Here is a 23,230-nt window from a genome sequence, read left to right on the forward strand (position 1 = left end):
CACATAGTAGGATTGAACTGAGAATCATGGAGTTGGAAAAGAAGCTTATTACAACACAGACTACGATTTATTCTTTTAGCACGAGGCCAGCAATTTTAGGCAAGGGAACAAGTCAACCCCAGTTCATGACTGGTACTGTATTTTATCGACCCGAAAAGGATGAAATACCTCCAAGCAACTTGTCAGACGCACTAACAATTCTGCTTGATGGCTGTCTTTTAGAGTGCAATGATTTATATAACTACGTAGAAGTTGCTTTGATTAAAGAAAACAAACAAAAATGAATACACGTTAATAAACATCTTTATATTTATAGAAGACGTTATACGATTAAATAACCGTATAATAATAATAGTGAATACTTTATAATTGTATAGAATTATCTGTGATTAAAGCGACACGTACATGAATTAGTAATCCGATATTAATAGAAAACATTACAGGATTACATAGTATTAGCTGTGACTAAATCAATAAACGTTAATAAGTAATTCCATATTAATAGAAAACACTATATAATTACATTGATTACATAAAATTGATCAAAGCAACAGACACGCACACACACACGCACACGCAAACGCGCACACGCAAACGCGCACACGCACATGTACAAGTGATTCTGTATTAACAGAAAATACAATATGGTTGTAAAGTTTCACATTTTGTAAACAAGATTAGCCTTTTATAATACATAGAATGCTTACTTAACTTGACCTGTGGTTTAATTAAACTCAGTAGAATATTAATCACTTGGCAAAAAGCTCCAAAAACTCAATATGCCACAATGGTGGACATAAACGATATTTTGTGGATTGTTATTCACTGTTCTACGAGAGAAATCGATGCCGAGAAAATTCAAATTATAAAATGGTAAATCAACATGGCGTTAGTTTGATGTTCCAGTCCCAAATTAAAAACTTTCCCTTTGTTTTCTTCTTGATGAATTTGATTGGGTGGAGAGTTTGTGAAAGCATTTGGAAGCAGCCATTAAGAACATCTTTGAGCCATCTTCTTCAGTAATTCTCCGTCTGATAACAACTATGGCGTTCGTAAAACTAGATCGACCTTCCCACCTCACACATCAACCGAGACGGCTCTGCTATACTGCTTATACATAGAAAAAGAAAGAAAAGGCTAAATAAATTTCATCTATCTATCTATCTACGCGCTGAGACTGCGACATCTCCGGCTCTACGTAGACAGCGGTGAACAGGTGTGGTCGCCGTTTGTGCGGCGCGCTTTCCCGCAGCTCGTCTCCATGACCGAACTGCAGTCATGGATCAAGAAGAGGCCGAGGAAGGGCGAATGGCACCGCGAGTGTCGCGCTGCTCTTCGGCAACTCCAACAACCCGGGTCAACCTTGAGCGACTGCATCACAACTAACGCATTCTATAGTGGATTAGTGGAGGGAAGGTACGACGACGATCTCGGGGCGAACCTGGGCGTCGACGAGGAATACCTGACCCGCCTGTTTAAGACGACCTTCGGGCCGGGACCTATGGACAACTTCCAGAGATCCCTGGCCTGGCAGTGCTATCGAGAAGCACTACCCGTTCGGGATAAGCTCTACAGGCATGGCTCGAGAAACACGGGGCCGACCTGTCCGAGATGCCGGCAGAGCGACGAAACCGTTCTGCACGCACTCGTACAGTGTCCCACCATTTCCGAGCTGTGGGCTTACGTCGAACAACTGCTATCGCGTGTGGGACGAGTCGGTCTATCAGCCGAGTCTATCGTGAATATTGTCGCGCCTCCTTCCTTTAAACGGGAAGGAAGAGCTATTTTCATCGTACTTGTGGCTATGGCGAAAGAATGTGTATGGTGGACGCGTCTGAAAGGTCTAGAGACAAAGACTTTCCTCTCTGGGCAATCTCTCATCAACTTCTTCAAGTATCACCTGAAGAGGAAGTTGAGAGTAGAAAGGGAAGTCTTGTCTAGTGAATGCTTCAAAAAAAGATGGGTGAATGTAGCAAGGATGGCACGTGTGAACGACGGAGCCATCTTGAGCATAACCCTATGAACAAGAAAAAAAAATAAAACAAAAAGGCAAAAGAGAGTCACTTACTGTTATAGTTTCTTCAATGAGAATATTGACCAAGGTTACCGTGGTCTTTTCCGTAGGCTTTTCCTTCCACGGCTAAACCTAAACTGTCCTCCCCTCTTTTTACACGAGAACATTACTGTGTGATACACGATCCCTATTGATCGGCCTTTCCTTTTCTTTTTTTTTCGATCCCTTTTGATCGAACTGCCCCTTTTTCCCTTCCTACGATCCCTTTTGATCGACACCACCATTTTTTTTTTTTTTTTTTTTTTTTTTTTTTTTTCCTTCCTTCCCCCTCCCAAAAAGAAAAGCTCTACATTGTATTTGTCCCATCTTCGTTGAGCCCTGTGTGGCTAATAAAAGAAATGTATCTATCTAGATGTCTGTCTGTTTGTCTGTCTGTCTGTTTGTGTGTGTGTCTGTGTGCCTGTCTATCTATCTATCTATCTATCTATCTATCTATCTATCTATCTATGTACGTACGTATGTATGTATGTATCTATCTATCTATCTACATATGTACACACACACAGACAGACACACACACACACACACACACACACACACACACACACGCACACACGCACACACATAACCCATGTCAGCATGGAAAACGAAATTAAATTATGATGAAAATAATGATGATGATGATATGGAGGAGCGATGCATTTTGATGTACGTTTAGTGTTGGATGTCAACTACCTCGAGTGATAGTTGCAGATCAAACTGGAGTTGGTTGCCCACTCTGTTCAAAAGCCTTGACAGCGAATGCAGCGGATTCTAATGTATTGACACGTTATGTTCTATTTACAGACAGTTGTAACTTAATGATTCAAGGTTATGAGACGGTGAGCTGGAAGAGTCGCTAGCACGCCGGTCAAAATGCACAGCGGCATTTCGTCCGTCATTGCGTTCAAATACCGCCGAAGTCGATTTTGTCTTTCATCCTTTCGGACGTGTACTGAGGTCGATCGAATCGACTTACTCTCTTCCTCAAAATTGCTTGTCTTGAGCTAAAATTTGAAATCAGTATTAAATGTAATTCTTCGATGATGAAGCCTGTATTGAAATGTTCATATCTCATGTCTCATAATTGCTAATCCATAGATGTCTATATTTCCATACTTTTCACGTTGGATTGGTAATCAATTTCTTCATTTATGAAAAATTCCAATAATCATCGTTTGATGATTTTGTTTTATTCAGTGTTCCTGATTTTTCTTTGCCGTAATTTCTACCTGTTAATTGTTTTTATATTTTTTCTTTGTAGAAATCTGCCTTTTCAGTCTCTCAAAATAAGTGAATTATCATTTTTCCATGTCTGCAGAAGTTTCTTGTCTTCTGCTCGAAGAAGACAATAAATAACATCCATAAATGTTTCCATTTATGGATATCAATAGTCGACATGTGTATTTAAATATTCGTTTCTTTTGCTTTGCGAGGAGAAATTAGTTTTCTTCCTGACAATGGAATCGTCACCTTCATTCTTGTGTTTAAAAAGTTTCTTCAGGCGAAGGAATCGGTTATAATTTTGAACGTTTGCTTTTGGTTCCGTTATAATTGAAATTGGTGCATGGATGAATTTAAAATCCCTTCAATAACAGATCGATATCATTTTTGTTTAAATTGCTTTTTTGATAAAATTATGATTTTTCAGTCAATATTTCTTTAGTTCGTTTGGTTTATCGGGTCTGATGTTTATTTGTAATCCCTAACAATCAGTTACCATTATCATATCGTCTTCTATAGCTAGGGTTCCTCTTTGTAAGTTCGCGAGGTTCTCATTTTCTCTATTTGTGCCGTGCTTTCTATTTTCTCCAACACTTTCTTTCTTGCTTCAATGTTCGTTAATCCATCCCTGATTTCCAGTATTGTTGTTTACAAGATTGTTTTCCATATCTTTGTACAATCGTTTATTCGGATCCTCTGCTTTGAGTTCGTACGGTATATGTTCCCAGCTTGAGTTTTCAGTGTTTTTGTATAGGTTTTAAGAGTGAGATAAATTGGTTCCTTTATCTGGTCCTTTTATAATAGGGTTTTATGCTTTTCTATGATTTATTCTCATTTTCCATATTTCCCGATTTTATCATGGAATCATCTCCATAGTTACTATTGTACTCGTCAAACTAACGAATTATCTTTGCGATTTGTATCTTGTTTCCACAAATGTTGGAATTTTTCTTGAATTTGATCATTCTCGCCATTGCAGATATAGCAAGTATGGCGGTGTCTATTGTTTTAAATTTTTCACAATATTGAACTAGTACAAGTAAAAGAGGAAATCCTCCATCTCGACGGCACAATGCTAAATTTACACGTATTATATTTTCCTGTTAGTGTTCACTATCTATTACTTCCTAACAAGAAATTTTCCCGCTAGAATTGTTTTCCTTTGTATCGCTAATTCTGATAGATATTCGTTATTTTATTGCATCGAGTGTTCTTTCAATATGTTTGTTTACAATCTTTTAGGGATTCCCTCCAACCCAGATTTCGGTAATGTTTTTTTTTGTTTCTTATACTTTCAGTTCTGTTTTTACTTTGTCCATTTCTGTTAGTAATGAGAATAGTTCCATGTTTTGGGATTGATCAAGGATATTATTTGTCTTGGTTATTTTCTGGAAAAAGATTTTCAAGAGTTCTCCTTGTGTTTTGATTGTACTCACGTTTTCATATAAGCTACTGGACAATGTTTTCAGTTTTGTAACAAGCATTGCTATCAGATATTTACGTAAGTTTCTTTAAGCTCTCGATGTTCCCTGAATGCGATTGTGAATACACTCTATTCAGTCTGATGTAAATATAGATAATAAGATATAAAATATTGTTGGACGTGTACACAATAATATATCAGAATTAAAATAATAAAGATTTGTCAGGAGTAATACAAGTATCGTACCTTCGATTGTTTATATAAAGATGGAAAAGGATCTTAGAATTTTTTGTGGGAAAACACAGATGGACTTTCAAATGCTAAGGCATAATGATATAACGATGCAGACTTTAATTTAATTTTCTCGGGAAACTTCGTTCTTTTATACCTGGTTAAAAAAAAGAGTTGTTCCGCACTACTTGCTGGGCTGGCGGTCTTTTTCTGTACCCCACATCTTAAAGTTGTTTGGGGTTGTGAAGAAATCAGCGACAGTATGAAGGAGGAAGGCCAAACTTAGTAGTCCAGAATTCCTTCCAGGACAGTTGACGCCGAAGTATCTGGTCCTACTGCATCCATTGACCCTGGTGGGCAGGCCCAACTGCTTTCATACGGCGGTCATTATCAATTGAATCACTGACCCTTTGCACTATGAGCTCTCTCTTGTTCCTGGTGTTGGTTTTCTTCCACCTCTTGGTTCTGTAATTGTCGAGTCCTACCCATCCTAGACAGATTACTCCAATCGCCTGGTGTTTCCGGTATGTGTCCGTGTCCTTCACAGCTTCCTGGGGTTTCCATCTTCTACAATTTATGGTCTTTTTAGTGTGTCTGACTTTCTTATCCTCAGGCAGAAGCAATGCGGTGATTGCTCGTGCTTTTGTGGCTTTCAGTTTCTCCCACACTCAGGAAATTGGTAAGCAGAGGTTAGATTCCTTGTTGTATAGATTGTCTGAACTGAAATTTGGTGGAACGCTCAGCCACCTTCGCGCGAACAGCCTTTCCATTGCCTCTACTCGAGGCATAGAAAATTCGTAAAGTCGTTACAATCTGGGTATGATGCCTTATTGGAAGCACCATATTTTGAACCTTCCAAGTAGCTGGCTTTTATCAACTACGTTTCTAGGACAGCGGAGTCCTTTTTCTTGGATTTTCTGAATCCCAGAGCCCTGAACGCTGAAACTGCTATTTGCTTGGGTTTCCCTGAGGCTCTGAGATTTCGCAGAGTTGAACTTCAAGCGTAACAACAGACAGTGCATTATTCCTCCTTGCTTCCATAAAGACATGGTTGACCGCTGTCGTGTGTACCGCTGTGGTGTGTACTGCTGTGGTGTGGCCAAGGCGTCCAGAGTAACTTGAGACTCAACCTCTAACTCACACAGAAATATATATATACATAAATTTAAATAGTGGCTAAAATAGCCACCTAAAGGGATAGAAAATATCCAATGAATTACTGGTTTGTTTACCCATTATTTTGTTGTGAATAGTAATATTCCTAAAATAATAGTTTTAAATAAAAATCTTGGTTTATAAATATTCAAATTAAAATCCTGAAAATGAAGAAGTAGCATTAATATAGCTTATTAACTACAAACATTCACCATGTTCTCTTATATCTATTTCGAGTTTGCCCAAAAGTTAAATTCCAGTAATTAAAACATCTTATTGGTCAAAATCTCGTCAGGGGAGTAAAAAAGACATATCGTTATGTTATTACATGTTATTCTTCCAAAGCATCTCAAAACATGTGTTTCGGCAAAATCGAAACAGCTGTAAAAGAATATGTTGAATTTTTGTAGTTAATAAATTATATTAATGCTACTTCTCCATTTTCTGGATTTTAATTTGTACATACATACACACACACACACACACACACACACACACACACACACACACACACACACACACACACACACACACACACACACACACACACACACACACACACACACACATATATATATAGTTGAAATTTATAGAAAAAGAAAAGACAAAGACAGGTGTAAGAACAACAAACAAGTGTATACTATTTATATATATGTATATATATATATATGTGTGTGTATGTGTATTATATATATATATATATATATATATATACATAACATATGCCTATGTGTGAGCGAGTATATTAATACCACATGTACAATGAATAATATCTGTGAATTTGTATATATATATCCAATGTATAGTTACACACTATGAGTGTGTGTATGTGTCACACAAGTAACGCACTTTATTTAGAAGACATCTATATGTGCGTGTATGGTGCGTGTGTACTCATGTACCTGTGTAAGCATGTGTGTGTATATGTATGTGTTAGAGACTGTTTGTGCAAATGTTATATAAATAAACCATGAAAGACAAACATCTAGGAAACTCTTGATAGATTTTTTTTTATCGATTTCTGTGTTTTCAACAACTGGGAAAACATTGGCAGCTTTAATACTTCGAAAAGCATAATTATATTTTGACATGTTCTGAACGCTGTTACTTTAACCAGCTTTAAAAGACTTTTATTTAAGACACTTACAAAGAAGACTTCGTAAAAGTAACAGCCCCACCACCAACAACAACTATAATAATAATAATAATAATAATAATAATAATAATAATAATAATAATAATAATAGCAATAATAATAATAATAAAAGCAATAATGATAATCATTGCAATATAAGCGAATAAAAACATGTTTTTTTCTTACTTACATTATTCATTAAGCAAAGATTCTTTTAAAGGTAAAAAAGAAAGTATAATAACAGAATCAAGAATATTATTAAGAAAAAAAGAAAAGAGAAAAGAAAGAAAAAGAAAGAAGAGGATGGCAAGAATGAAATAAGGAAAGAGTAACTTTTAACAAGACATTTATATGAAATAAACCTGGAAGAAGAAAATAAACACAATTGACGGGAATTGGTGATATTTGTGAGAAAAGCAAACTAGAAAAGATACCTACACCAGCGCCATCGACGGTTACGAAGAACAACATCGATTTACCGCAGAACAACAACAACAACAACAAAAACATTACCAACAATAACTTCATCAACAACAACGTTTTTAGCAACAGTTACGACAATATAAACATATTTGAAAGCTGAAAGAAAACAAAAGAAACGAAAAAAAATATTGAAAGCGAAAGAAATATCATGAAGAGGAATTTTATTTGGATTTGTTTTTAGGTTTTTGTTGATGTACTTTTCTGAACAGTTCAAAGTTTTTTCTTTTTTCTTTTTGAGTTTTGGTGGAGAAATAAAACATAAATACATTCACAACAACTATCATCATCATCGTCATCATCATCAGCAGCAGCGGCAACAGCAGCAGCATAATCGTCGTCATCATCATCATCGGCAGCATAATCGTCGTCATCATTACTTTCATTCTCCTTCTCTTCCTCCTCTACCCCCAAATTATCATCATAATATTCATCTACTACTACTACTACTACTACTACTACTACTACTACTTCTTTTTCTCCTCCTCCTCCTCCTCCGTCTTCCTCCTCCGTCTTCCTTTTCGTCTTCTTCTCCTCCTTCTCCTCCTCCTCCTTTTTCCTCTTCTCCTTTTTTCTTCTTTTTTCTTTTTTTCTTCTCCTTTTTTCTTCTTCTCTTTCTCCTCCTCCTCCTCCTCCTTCCTCCTCCTTCTTCTCGTCTTTCTCCTTCTCTTCCTCCTCCTTATTTATTATTACTGATTTATTTTGTTGTTATTTCTTATTATTAATCATAATATTACTAATAAAATAAAGAAAAATAATGACAAAAAAAATAAAATAGAATGAACAAAAAACAATGAAACAGGTATACAAATTGATAGTAAAACTGAAAGCAACAAGATTTAGGGTCCTCTATATATCTGCGAGCACACACACACACACACACACACACACACACACATATATGTATACGTACCTATATATGTGTGCGTATACATATATATATATATATATATATATATATATACACACACATACATGCATACATCTACATACACACATATACACATGAATATGTGTATGTATGTATATGTATGTGTATACGCGTGTGTACATAAATATGTGCACATGTTTATGTGTGTGTGGGTATTTTTGTTTATCAAGAAATGCTGTTTTCTCCGAATCAGCTGATTTTGAAGGCGTTGACAGGGGGAAATCAAATAAAAGCTAGCAGTTGATGCGCCTTTAAGTAGAATCGAAGCTCATATCTTTTGACTGTGGGTTGGGGTGGGGGAATTATTCAAGTAATAGAATAGATTGATATTCCAGATTAACGATTCGACCGAGATTATAAATAGCAGAGTGAGCATTTATACATTCACATATCCATCCACTTATAAACTATATACAACGCCTGTATAAATGGATTTCGATTTGGAATGTGAGGGTGAGTGCAATAATAATAATAATAATAATAATAATAATAATAATAATAATAATAATAATAATAATATATTATATATATATTTACGGGTCCAGTGCAGGCTGTATATTTGCAACATTATATATCTTTCATATGAAAATATGTTCTTTCTAAAACGACGTGACAAACCTTCTGCCGTATTGTGCGGAAATCGTCCATTGGGGGAAAAGATTTTAGATTTGATTTCTGAAATTTATTAGAGTTCTGCTTCTGAATAGTAGATGGATTAATTTCTGGAAGTTCAGCAGCAGTTCTTCGGTAGATTCTCAAGATTAGAAATCTGATTAATTGGTAACATCTATGGAAGAACGCTCAAACCATTACTGGGTTTCACTGAAAGAAAGTTTATATTAAACACACATAAATAAAAATGTATGAAACTATAATGGTGTCAAATTTTGGTACAAGGCCAGCAATTTCGGAGGAGGAAGTAAGTCGACCCCCAGTATGCAACTGGTAATTATTTTATCGACCTTGAAACGAAGAAAGCAAAGTCGACATCGGAGGAATTTGAACTCAGAATGTACAGACATAGGAAATACCGCCAGGCATTTTATCTTTATATAATAAAATCTAATAAAATGAAGTCTAATTTGATGCTTTTTCAATTCCAGGTGGTCATTTGACATTATTTAGGAGCAATTTTTTTATTCTCGCGGGATTTTCATGGAGAAAAAGACAAAAAAATTAAAGAAGAAAATATCTACGCTTTCTTATTGTGTACACAATTTAAGTTACTTTAGAAAATCGATCGTATCTCCAGGTACTAATATTTGAACTAATTCATTTTGATGGAATTAATTTTCAGTATTTAGTACTTTTTGTAAAATAATAAAGAAAAGAAAACAGGAAAAGAAAATTTCTTTTTCAAAAGAGTCAAGCATAAGAGTTATCTGAGAATATTTTCAAGAAATATTTTTTTCAAAAATAAATAAATCGCATTTTGAACATCGTTAGATAAATGATGTTAGAGTGACAGCTATCTCAATCAACTCCAGGCATTGTACGGCAAAAATAAAGAAGATAATTTTCTCTAACAAAGAAGATTTTTTCGTATGGAAATTCTTTTTCTTTCTTCATTTCATCTTCTTAGTTTTTATCACAATTGCTTTGCCTCACTTCATTTATTAAACTCAGTGTCTCTCTGTCTATTGTCTCTCTGTCTGTCCCTGTCTGTCTCTCTGTCTCTCTGTCTCTCTGTATCTCTTCCTGTTTGTCTGTCTCTGTGTTTATAACTATATTTATCCTTTCATTGTTTTATAATTCACTTTTTCAGTTTAACAAGTTATAAAGTTCTGCTCATTCAAACAGCTTGGTAGAGTTTCAAACTTTAGGTGAGAGAACTTGATTAAAATCAACGAATCTTACACTATAAACCTTCTTGTAACTAATTTAACACAGAACACACTGCTTCGGACTCTTGGCTGGCTTCAAACACACAAGAAGAGTTAAACGAATTATTAGCAGACTTTGTGAGTTCCAATTCTTACAATCAGATTTCGCGACAGACATCTGGAAATGAATAAAGATTGCAATCATTCTTTTCTTCTTTGCAGTGTTCAGAGTTTGCTCCATTTTTCTAAATTGTTAAAATTTCGTTCTTTACACAAATCAGTAATTAAAAATTTACAAAAATTCTAAATAATTATCCCTTGCTTGTTTCATACATTAGACTGCGACCATGCTGGGGCATCGCCATGTAGGGTTTTAGTCGAACAAATCGACCTCAGTACATTTTTTCTAAGCCAGGTACTTATCCTGTCGGTCTCTTTTGGCGAACTACTATGTTATGGGCACGTAAACAAACAAACACCGGTTGTCAAGCTGTGGCAGAAACAAACACAAAGACACACACTCACGCAGGTTTGTGTGTGTGTGTGTGTGTGTTTCTGTTTGAACTTACATAGTAGACATAAAAACAGGACAAATTTAACTTTTTCTCCACAGATGGCAAAACTAATTATCAGCCTTAATCAATTTTCGAACCTTATTGGGTTCTCATCAGCAGTATCTACGTCATTTTGGCCAGGCCCTTCAGAGAACTGGAGCCGCTAATTTGCATATTATTAATGGTTAATTACTCTAATTAACATCAACAGCCTATCGACGGAGATTTCAGTTCATACAGTTTCAAAGCATGACGTATACGACAGGCTTCTTTCAGTTTCCGTCTACCAAATCCACACAAAAGGATTTGGTTGGTATGAGGCTACAGCAAAAGACACATGCCTAATATGCTACGAAGTGGAACTGAGCCTAAAACTATGTGGTTGGGAAGCGAACTTTTTACCACACAGCTACACCTGCGACTGTTCGTTCATTTTAACCAATATGAAAGTCATGAGTTAAACCTAAAGTTCAACACAGATCCAGTGTTTGAGTAGTAGTAGTGGTGGTAGTGTTGATAGTAGTATTAGTATTAGTAATAGTGGTAGTAGTCGATTCATTACAAACAAAATTATATTGAAAATAGCCTGATTGGTCCCTGTTCCTTCCTCACATGCTGTTCTCAAACTTTTTACCATTCATCTTTGTTTCTTAGCCCTTACACTATATATTATTTAACGTGTGTCACTTTTAGCTTTATTACATTATAATACATAGCCCCAATACCTTTTTGGAAAAGCTTAAATCAGGTACGGGGCCGTTAAAGTAATCTAACGTTCGACTTGACACTCTTTTGGCAGCTCCTGCATGCAAACGGGTTCTATAGTTGCAACTCTGCTCCTGTGTGGACTTTTTTTTAATCTTATAGTCAGGAGGGACGAACAATATCCATGACCCTTTAGAAGGGCTCAGAGGGTGCTGGGGGCGGGGAGGAAGGCTTGGCCCGAACATGCTTGCGAGAGAATAGAGTCTGCTAAAGGCATCCAAGGTATCAAGTGGTGATATTAAACCTTGCAATGGATGACGTCTGTAAGGTTGAAAGTGGGGTTTCTGAGGTGAGGGGCTATCTATGGTCGCCATTCACCCAACTTGCTCCCTGGAGGGGGCACTCAGATGCTACTGTGAAAGGCGACAACAATATGACAAGTAATATAACGCCATGATTTGTTTTCACAGTCACGCGAGGCCATGCAGCTCAAATACTCTTTTCTACTCTAGGCACAAGGCCTGAAATTTTGGGGGAGGGAGCCAGTCGATTAGATCGACCCCAGTACTTATTTTATTTATCGATCCCGAAAGGATGAAAGGCAAAGTCGACCTCGGCGGAATTTGAACTCAGAACGTTAAAACAGACGAAATACCACTAAGTATTTCGCCCGGCGCGCTAATGTTTCTGCCAGCTCGCCGCCTTCATGCAGCTCAAATATTAATTAACCAATGGTACAAGACTCCTTTGTTTTTCTAGGAAGACATATCAGAATATGTACGACGTGATTCTGCATTTTCCGTCCACCAAATTTCACTCACAAAGTAATTCCCAGCTGAAGTTGCTGCAGAAAACACTTATTCAAGGTACAGCAGAGGAACGAACCAGTAATCACGCGATTGCGGAGCAAACTCCTTAAACACACAACTGCATCTGTTCCTGATATGTTTATATAATTCATTTTCGCTGAAGTTTTACTTACCCGATTATCTCATCCATACTTGATTACTGTTATAACCTGTCTTTTATAATATATATTCTATTGATCAAAGGAATATATATATGTATATATATGTGTGTGTTTTTGTTTAGTGGTTGATGGCATGTTAAACTGATTTATAGCATATGTTTGTGCAGGGATTGTGTTTTGTGGTCTTAGAGAGGTTGAAACAGATTTAATTACATCCTACAGTAAAAAGGCTAACAACAATTTCATCTCAAAAACGTAAATCAGGCTTCGTAAAGGCTTATCATTCAATAAGATATTGTGGACACAAAAATCATAGTTAAGTCACTAACAGCAACCACAAAAAAAAAACAAAACACAAAACAATTATAGCGAAAGGCCAAAATGATCAACAACAATAAAACTTGACTGTTAAATAAATAACTGGTCATAATTGAGCTTGTTTTCTGCCTGTAATCGGTAGCCTTTGTTTGCTATCGATCGATTCCTAATAAGGGTGAATATTTGTTTATATGGCAGTTTAGTTAACCAACCTGTGTTGAACAGCGCTCTATTCATATTTATTTAACTTATTAGGCGCAGATCGATGGCTCCTCCATCGATTTTTATAAACGTTTACTTTTGTTGTTCTCTGTGAAAACTACGAATAAGCAATCATTGAAGACAAAACAAATGACAGTTGGCAATTTATCAAAGCTACAAGTAAAACGATATCAACCACGTTTCTCAACTCTTTTCTTAGTAATTCTTGTAATGTAAGCCAGCTGTCGGCGGAGGCTTTTATCGCTTCTTTATCGCCGTCGCTTCTATTTACCAACGGAACCAATCAACTGATAGCTTCTTGTTTTAAGGTTATCGGCTGCTATTATATCAGATATATTGATTAGGGTTTTGCCGTTGGAACTTCAACAGATCATTGTAAAATAGACATAAAGCTCTGTGACAGTTAAAACAAACTAAAGTAAATTATTGCTTTAGATATTTACACATGGGTAACTATTTGAACAAAGGAGATCAGCGTCTGTTCTGATCAGAGGGAAGAGAGAGAGAGAGAGAGAAAGAGTGTGAGAGAGAGAGGGGGCGAAGTAAGAGATCAGTGGGTCATCAAATCAGATAAAACACAATTCCTTCAAGTTGAGACGATCATAATGTCTGCTTTGTCAATGGGCAAACAACAATAAAATAGGGGAAATATTTGTTGTGGGAATAAAATTTCCGTATATTTACTGAAATAACATCTCTACCCACTATTTCTCTCATCTTTATATATATATATATATATATATATATATGTGTGTGTGTGTGTGTGTATGTGTGTGTGTGTGTGTGTGTGTGTGTGTAAGTATGTGGTGGTATACACACGCACATACACACACACATATGTATATACATGATAAAAATATAGGTAGAGAGAAACCAGCTCGAAGCTCGAGAAAAAGACAAGATAGAGCTATGGGATATGGAAACAGAAGAGAGAAAGTAAGAGAGAAAGAGAGAGAGAGGGAGAAAGAGTTGAGATTCCCATGTAAATATATTTAGAAGATTATACACGCAAGGTCGAATACGTTTGTAAATTTAAAAAAGGAAAGCGATTTATAAATTATCAAGAACGAAAATCATATCGACATCGTAAAGTTTGTGTTGTGTGGATAGCCTTAAGTAATTCTTCACTTTTCGCGTTTCGTTGTATCAGAAACAGTGAAATCTATACTGTAAGATGGTAGCAAACATTTTTCTCTAAAATGTCTTACTCCATTCTTTAGATCTCTCTATATTACCGTGACAAACGTTATCTTACAAAAGGCAACTTAATTCTAGTTAGCAAGCAGAATACTTTAAGTTGTCTTAGCTGTCTTGTCAAAACAGACGAGCTTCTTTGAGTTCAGTGAAGCAGATTCGCGTTTTAGTGTCGTAGATTGGTGGTTAGCTTCAAAGAAACAATAGATTTGTTATTTGCCGTCAAACACATTCAGACAATCCCGCTCTACCTATCCGTTGGTGTAAGTATCTAAGTAGATAAATAAAGCTTTCCTCTATCTAATTCTGTTTGTTCATTTTGTACTTTATTTACAGAGATTCGAATTTGAAAGAATAACAAACGGTAAAAGATATGGCGATAGAAGAATATGGAACACGCTACTTTGAGCAACAACAATAATAGACATACACAAGAAAAAAAAACGTCATTTCTCAAATATCTAAATATGTGTACACACAACACACTCACGCACGGACATGTTACATACACACATACATACATACATACATACACACATACATACATACACACATACACACATACATACACACATACATACATACATACATACATACATACACACATACATACATACACACATACATACATACATACATACATACATACATACACACATACATACATACATACATACACACATACATACATACACGCGCACAAACAGACACACATTCTTTTATTCTTTCATTCTTTTACTTGTTTCAGTCGTTTGAGTACGGCCATGCTTCAGCACCGCCTTCATTCGAGCAAATCGATCCCAGGACTTATTCTTTGTAAGCCTAGTACTTATTCTATCGGTCTCTTTTGCCGAACTGCTAAGTTACGGGGACGTAAACACCAGTATCAGTTGTCAAGCGATGGTGGGGTTGGGTGGGACAAACACAGACACACAAACATACACACACACACATACACATATATTTATATATATATGCGACGGACTTCTTTCAGTTTCCATCTACCAAATCCACTCACAAAGCTTTGGTCGGTCCAAGGCTATAGTACAAGACACTTGCCTAAGGTGCCACTCAATGGGACTGAACCCGAACCATGTGGTTGGTAAGCAAGCTTCTTACCACACAGCCGCTCCTGCGCCTATATATATATATATACGCACTTCTATATAATTGCGTAGAAACTCAGAATCATGCATATACACATTCTATATATTTACGAAGATAAGCATTTGTGAAGGCTTCAATATAAAGCCTCCTATCTCTTTCTCTCTCTCTCTCTCTACCTGCATTATGTACGCATATACACACACACATAATATATATATATATATATATATATATATGTATACATATATATATATATATATATATACGTATATGCATATATAAATACACACACACACACACACACACACACACACACACACACACACACACACACACACATATATATATACGCATATGCATACACTTATATGTGGTGTACCTGTGATGCAACCGATCTTATGGTCTGCAATACCAACTTCAGGAAACCTGCCAGTCACCTAGTCACCTACCGCTCCGGCAGACACTCTAGCCAAATCGACTACATCCTCGCCAGAAATAGGGAAAGAGGGCGGCTTATAAATGCCAAAACCTACCCTGGCGAAGAATGTACCCCACAACATAGATTAGTAGTTAGCGACTTTGGGATCAAGGCAAAATGGGTGCCCAGAATTAGACAGGCTTGGAGGAGAAGGGTGTGGAAGCTTAAAGACCCTGCAAACGGACAGAGACTTAGAGACAAGTTACTTGAAGCATTTAACGAAATAGAAGGGGATATAGCATCATACAACGTGGAAGACAATTGGAGATTTCTGCGGGACAACCTGTTGAAAGCCACCGACCAGATTTGTGGGTGGTGTAAGGTCCCCTCCCGACCCAGAGTAACGTGGTGGTGGAACAAGGAGGTAGACAGGGCTATTAGACAAAAGAAACAGGCTTGGAAGGACTGGAAGAACGGTGGTAGCAGGGAATTGTACCAATGTGCCAGAAGGGAGGCTAGGCGACAGGTTTATTTAGCCAGAGGGGAAGCAGATAAGGAAAGATTTGCCAATGTTCTGCGCCGTGAGGACCAAAGACTCGAGGTATTTCGTGTTGCAAGACAGTGTAGGAGAGAGAATAGTGATGTTGTAGGAGAGAAATGTGTTCGCATGGATGATGGTACGCTTGCATTAAATGAGGATGCAAAGAAAGAGGTCTGGAGATGCCACTACGATAGATTGCTTAATAAAGAGAATGAATGGGAGAAAGAGAGCCTGCCGTATGTCGACCCAATAGAGGGACCAGCTATCCGAGTTGATAGTACCAGGGTAGATAAAGCAATTAAGAGTATGAAGACCGGGAAAGCCCCCGGCCCATCAGGAATCACTGCAGAGATGCTCAAAATATCTGGCAGTGTTGGCTATAGCCTAGTCACCCGTATTACGAACCAGGTGATACACGAAGGAGTCATACCCAATGACTGGTGTAGCAGCATCATAGTCAACTGCTACAAAGGTAAAGGTGACGCTTTAGATACAAATAATTACAGAGGCATCAAGCTGTTAGATCAGGTTATGAAAGTTACAGAGAGGGTCATAGCCCAACTAATTAGGGAGCGAATCAATTTAGATGAGATGCAGTTTGGGTTCGTGCCAGGTAAAAGCACTACTGATGCCTTATTTCTAGTGAGACAGTTGCAGGAGAAATACCTAGCTAAGGATAAACCTCTGTACCTGGCTTTCGTTGACATGGAGAAAGCCTTTGACAGGGTCCCCCGATGCCTTATCTGGTGGCCAATGAGGAAACTTGGGATAGAAGAATGGTTAGTGAGAGCTGTGCGAGCCATGTACAGAGATGCTGCCAGTAAGGTGAGGGTTGGAAATGAGTACAGCAATGAATTCCGGGTAGAGGTAGGGGTCCACCAAGGTTCCGTCCTCAGCCCCCTCTTATTTACCATAGTCCTCCAGGCAATCACAGAGGAGTTCAAGACAGGTTGCCCCTGGGAGCTCCTCTATGCTGATGACCTTGCCCTAATTGCGGAGTCACTATCAGAACTAGAGGAGAAGTTTCAGGTGTGGAAGCAAGGTCTAGAATTGAAGGGCCTTAGAGTCAACCTAGCTAAAACCAAAATCCTAATAAGTAGGAAGGTAGATAAAACACAAACCCCTTCAGGTAGATGGCCCTGCTCAGTATGTAGAAAGGGAGTAGGTAGTAACTCTATAAGATGTACCCGGTGCAAGCTATGGACACATAAGAGGTGCAGCAACATCAAAGGCATGTTAACTAGCAAGTTAGTTTTTGTTTGTGGCAGATGTTCAGGTGCAATAAAGACTGCAAACAAACAGGAAACAACTTCTATCTCATTCCAGGGTGAAAAACTAGAGGTAGTCGATAGCTTCCGCTATCTGGGCGACCAAGTTAGTAGTGGGGGTGGGTGCGCTGAAAGTGTAGCTGCTAGAATAAGAATAGCCTGGGCAAAGTTTAGAGAGCTCTTACCCCTGCTGGCGACAAAGGGACTCTCACTCAGAGTAAGGCAGACTGTATGACGCATGCGTACGAACAACCATGCTACATGGCAGTGAAACATGGGCTGTAACTGCTGAGGACATACGTAAGCTCGCAAGGAATGAAGCCAGTATGCTCCGTTGGATGTGTAATGTCAATGTGAATACCCGTCAGAGTGTAAGTATCTTGAGAGAAAAGCTGAACATTAGAAGCATCAGTTGTGGCGTGCAAGAGAGACGATTGCGCTGGTATGGACATGTGGTGAGAATGGATGAGGATAGCTGCGTGAAAAAGTGCCACACCCTAACAGTTGAGGGAACCCGTGGAAGAGGTAGACCCAGGAAGACCTGGGCTGAGGTGGTGAGGCAAGACCTTCGTACATTGGGCCTCACCGAGGCGATGACTACTGACCGAGACCTTTGGAAATGTGCTGTGCGTGAGAAGACCCGGCAAGCCAAGTAAGATCGTTGCCAGTGCCCCTGGACTGGTTCTTGTGCGGGTGGCACATGAGATGCACCATTTTGAGCGTGGCCGTTGCCAGTACCGCCTGACTGGCTCCTGTAGGATTTTCGAGCGAGATCGTTGCCAGTGCCCCTGAACTGGCTTGTGCGGGTGGCACATAAAAGACACCATTTCGAGCGTGGCCGTTTTCGTGCGGGTGACACGTAAAAGCACCCACTACACTCTCTGAGTGGTTGGCGTTAGGAAGGGCATCCAGCTGTAGAAACTCTGCCAAATCAGACTGGAGCCTGGTGTTGCCATCCGGTTTCACCAGTCCTCAGTCAAATCGTCCAACCCATGCTAGCATGGAAAGCGGACGTTAAACGATGATGATGATACAAGTATGCACCCACGTATATATATTCCACCGGCTGCCTGTATTCAAATTCATATACATTCAAAGAAAAAATTCCTATAAACAAATTCAGCTTTCTTTGAATCCCATGACTAGAGAAAAGACTTTTTTCAAGAGGATTTGGTTTGGATTTGGTTTTCACCTGCCAATTCTGGTGACTATTTTGTGTCAATTCCTGCAGAAATAATTGCATGATTTCATATTTTTGTTTATGCCTTCGAGGTTGGGAAGTAATGCAAAAGAAAAAAAAAAAAACCCAAATTATACATACTCCTGTGTAAACCGCAAACAAAAATTGCTTCCGTATTGTAATGTCTAATTCTATTGTATATGAAAGAACTAGCACAAACATTCACAAATATACATATACATATGAATATGTACGTACGTATGATTGTATGTATGCGTGTATGCATGTATGTATATATGCATGTAGGTACGTATGTACGTACAAAGATCTACGAAAAGCAGCGCCACAAATTGACCACATCATCTGTCACGGAAAGTGTAATTCTATTCGAGAACTGATGCCTACACGTTTCATCCATTCGAATCAAATCATCGGATTCTGGTTGCCATGATAGAACTCACACTCTGTTCAAATCAGTCAGAGAGCAAACATTCGCCTCGATATTTCTGGTTCTTCCTGTCCAACTCAACTCAGATACCACCACATCTTTTTATAAAATACAAGAATAGATTCGCTAAACCTTCTGAGAACGTGGAGGAATACACCATACTCCTGAAGTCTGTTGCATATGCCGCCGAACAACACTTCCCCACCCACTGTACGATTTTCAAAGAAGAAAGTCCCTTGGGAGGATGCCAAAGTTTAGGAAGCTGGAAACAATCTAGCAGCTACGAAACAAGCAAATCGACGAAGCAAGACAACTGCGATACTTAAAACTGTATTAATCTCAACTTTAACCTTATCTCTTTAGAAGACCAAAGAGCTTACATCGAAGAGCAAAGCAACAGGATGAAAGAAGCAGATGACAGCAGACAAATCATCATACTAAGGAAAGCTACAAACAGCATGTCTGACCTTAAATCCATGATAGCATCAGAGATAAAAGCAACTTAATTGCAAGGTCAACGAATTGGTTGAAAACCCCAGTTTAAAAAGCTGCTCAACAGCAACACAACTCACACGGATAATTTTGTTTTGACACCAATCTCAGCGCTGCTTACCAATATCCCAAATGGTGAAATTACCTTCGAGGAAGCACTCAAACAAATCGTTTCGTGTAGATGTTGTGCCTCTAGAAATTCTTCGGAATATTCAAGCAGAATCGCAGCATTCTTCGGAATATTCAAGCAGAATCGCAACATTCTTCGGCGACTGATTGAAACCACCTCTAGTAAAGAGTGATACCTCTTTGGTGCGCCATCTTTTGTGGGTTTCACCAAAGCTTTCGACTCTGTCTGCTGTGAGCAAATGTTTCAGATTCGTTCTGCCTGTGACAAACCAAATGAAATGCAATCTGCTCTGTGTATGCAGACTGTGAATGTTTCATATGCATCCCTGACAGACACCAACACATTTGCAGACAACACAGGTGTTCTCCAAGGGGACACATTAACTATTTTCCTTTTTATTATAATCTTAGACTCTTTACTTCAGTACGCTATAGTATTTGAGCTTCGTGTCTATCTCCGTCCCCACTACGGTTCACGTCATCCAGCATCATACCTCATTGACCTCGACTTCGTAGTTGATATCACATTCATTTCGCATACAATCACAAATGCTGCTCTCATTGCACAGATACTCCTCTGTAAGTGCACACATCCCACGCCCTTCCAATTTTCTAAAAAACATCTCTTATAGAACTGCTTTCCCACTTGTCCTCTAGCCCTTCGCCTAGTCTTCTTTTCCCCAACCCCTTTTCATCTTCCGATCATCTACTACACTTTCTGTATTTTACTTCTGATGGCGTATTAGTGCTCGAAACATTAAGATGCTTTCTCTTCCTCTTAACTGTTAAACTAATGCAATAACTGTGTTTATTGTTTTGTTTCTATGTACACATATACAGATATATATATATATACATGCATACATGCATAGATATATATATATATATATATATATATATATATATATATATCATAATTTAAACTGCCTTCCATGCTGACTTGCTTTAGACGGTTTGACAGGGTCCGGCGAGCTGTCAGGCCACGTCGAGTGCCAGTATCAGCTTTGGAATGGTCTCCACAGCTGGATGCCCTTCCCAATGCCAACCACTTTACAGAGTGTATTGGGTGCTTTATGCGTTCCACCGGCACTAGTGAGGTTACCAAGGCAAAAGAAGAAACGAACAGGAATGATACACTGAGAAACAGAATGAAAGGCGTCCTCGACAGAGAGTATTTGAGAGGAGGAGGGTGTGTATGTATGTATGTATGTGTGTATGTATGTGTGTATGTATGTGTGTATGTATGTGTGTATGTATGTGTGTATGTATGTATGTATGTATGCGTGTATGTATGTATGTATGTGTGTATGTATGTATGTATGTATGTATGTATGTGTGTGTATGTATGTATATACGTATGTATGTATGTATGTATGTATGTATGTATGTGTGTGTGTGTATGGATGTATGTATGTATGTATGTATGCGTTTATGTATGTATGTATGTATGTATGTATGTATGCGTGTATGTATGTATGTATGTATGTATGCGTGTATGTATGTATGTATGTGTAAGTTTGTGTATGCATGTATGTATGTGTGTGTGTATGTATGTATATACGTATGTATGTATGTATGTATGTATGCGTGTATGTATGTATGTATGTATGTATGTATGTATGTATGTGTGTGTGTATGTATGTATGTATGTATGTATGTATGTATGTATGTATGTATGTATGTGTGTGTGTGTATGTATGTATGTATGTATGTATGTATGTAGGAAGTTATAAAAACCAGCTGAAAATTAAGTTCATTACACATACATTTTAGCTGAACACATTTAAAAAAAATTCTGTTACTTGTTTTAGTCATTTGACAGCAGCCATTCTGGGGAACCGCCTTAAAGGGTTTTAGTCGAACGAATCGACCCCAGGGTTTACTTTTTATGCTTATTACTTATTCTATCGCACACTGTTGCCGAACCGCTTAGTTACGGGGGTGTAAGCACACCAACACCGGTTGTCAAGAGGTGATGGGAGGGGGACAAACACAAGCATAAAGACACATACACGTAGATACACACACACACTCACGCAGACACACACACACACACACACACACACACACACACACACACACACACACACACACGACGGGCTTCTTTCAGTTTCTCTCAACCAAAAACACTCACAAGGCTTTGGTCGGCCCGAGGCTATAGTTGAAGACACTTGTCCAAGGTGTCACGAACTGGGACTGAACCTAGAATCATGTGGTTGGGAAGAAAGCTTCTTACCACACAGCCACGCCTTATACACAGGTAAGTTTGAGAGCGATTTCAAAGTTTCGGTTTATTTGTCATCAATATCATGATGGCATGTTTGTCGAACTTCGAAGTCACTGTCAGCCACTTTTATTTGAATCATACATGTGTATACGCGTGTATATATGTGTAAATGTGTGCCTGCATATTTATGCTTGTATGAATATGTATGACATTATGGTTAGCCGTGTATCAGCAAGTTGGAGCTATATACACAAGTGGATGATTTCGTTATAAAGGCAGTGGTTTAGTGACACACACGCAAATATACGATTACGAGTGTGTAAAATGATTGATGTTATCTACATACATTTATGATTTCTGTATAAATATATTATCAACAGATACAAAGGATTTATACATGTCACAATTGCTGCCAAGTCTTATTTTCGTGTATATAACGCCGTGCATAAAACTGTTGTTTTCGTTGTTATTTATAATAAATATATTTCGTCAGCTTTTACATAAAGTTAACTCGCCTCACTTTTGTTTCTATATTGAACCTGGTAGATATCGATACATCACATGCTGCCATATAGCGTACAGACAGAGATATATCTTGTAGGTTATTTTACAGATACACCACATATCTAGAGCAAGCACAAAGAACTACCATTCATGCACGGCAACATTACATTCTAATCTGGTCATACTTGATTGAATTGCGAATGTTACACATCAATGTCTTTCCCAGCGGCACATTGTGGCATAATGATCTCATTCTGTGCGTTATTATTAAAGTCGTTTTAAAGACCTTATTTTAGGTTTTTTTTTTCCACAGTTAACAATATATACGTATATACAAGAACTCACATAAGCGAATTACGCATATATGAGAAAGCCTGTGTCAGCATTTGTGCGTGTGGCGTGAGCGTGTGCACCCCGTTTGTGTGTGTGTTTGTGGGCCACTTCCGTGCCTGTCTTCATATGTACAATCATAGAAGTATTAATATATTTACTTTATAT

The sequence above is a fragment of the Octopus bimaculoides genome, chromosome 1, assembly GCF_046866305.1.
Source record: "Octopus bimaculoides isolate indiv1 chromosome 1, ASM4686630v1, whole genome shotgun sequence".
NCBI classification, from domain to species: Eukaryota; Metazoa; Mollusca; class Cephalopoda; order Octopoda; family Octopodidae; genus Octopus; species Octopus bimaculoides.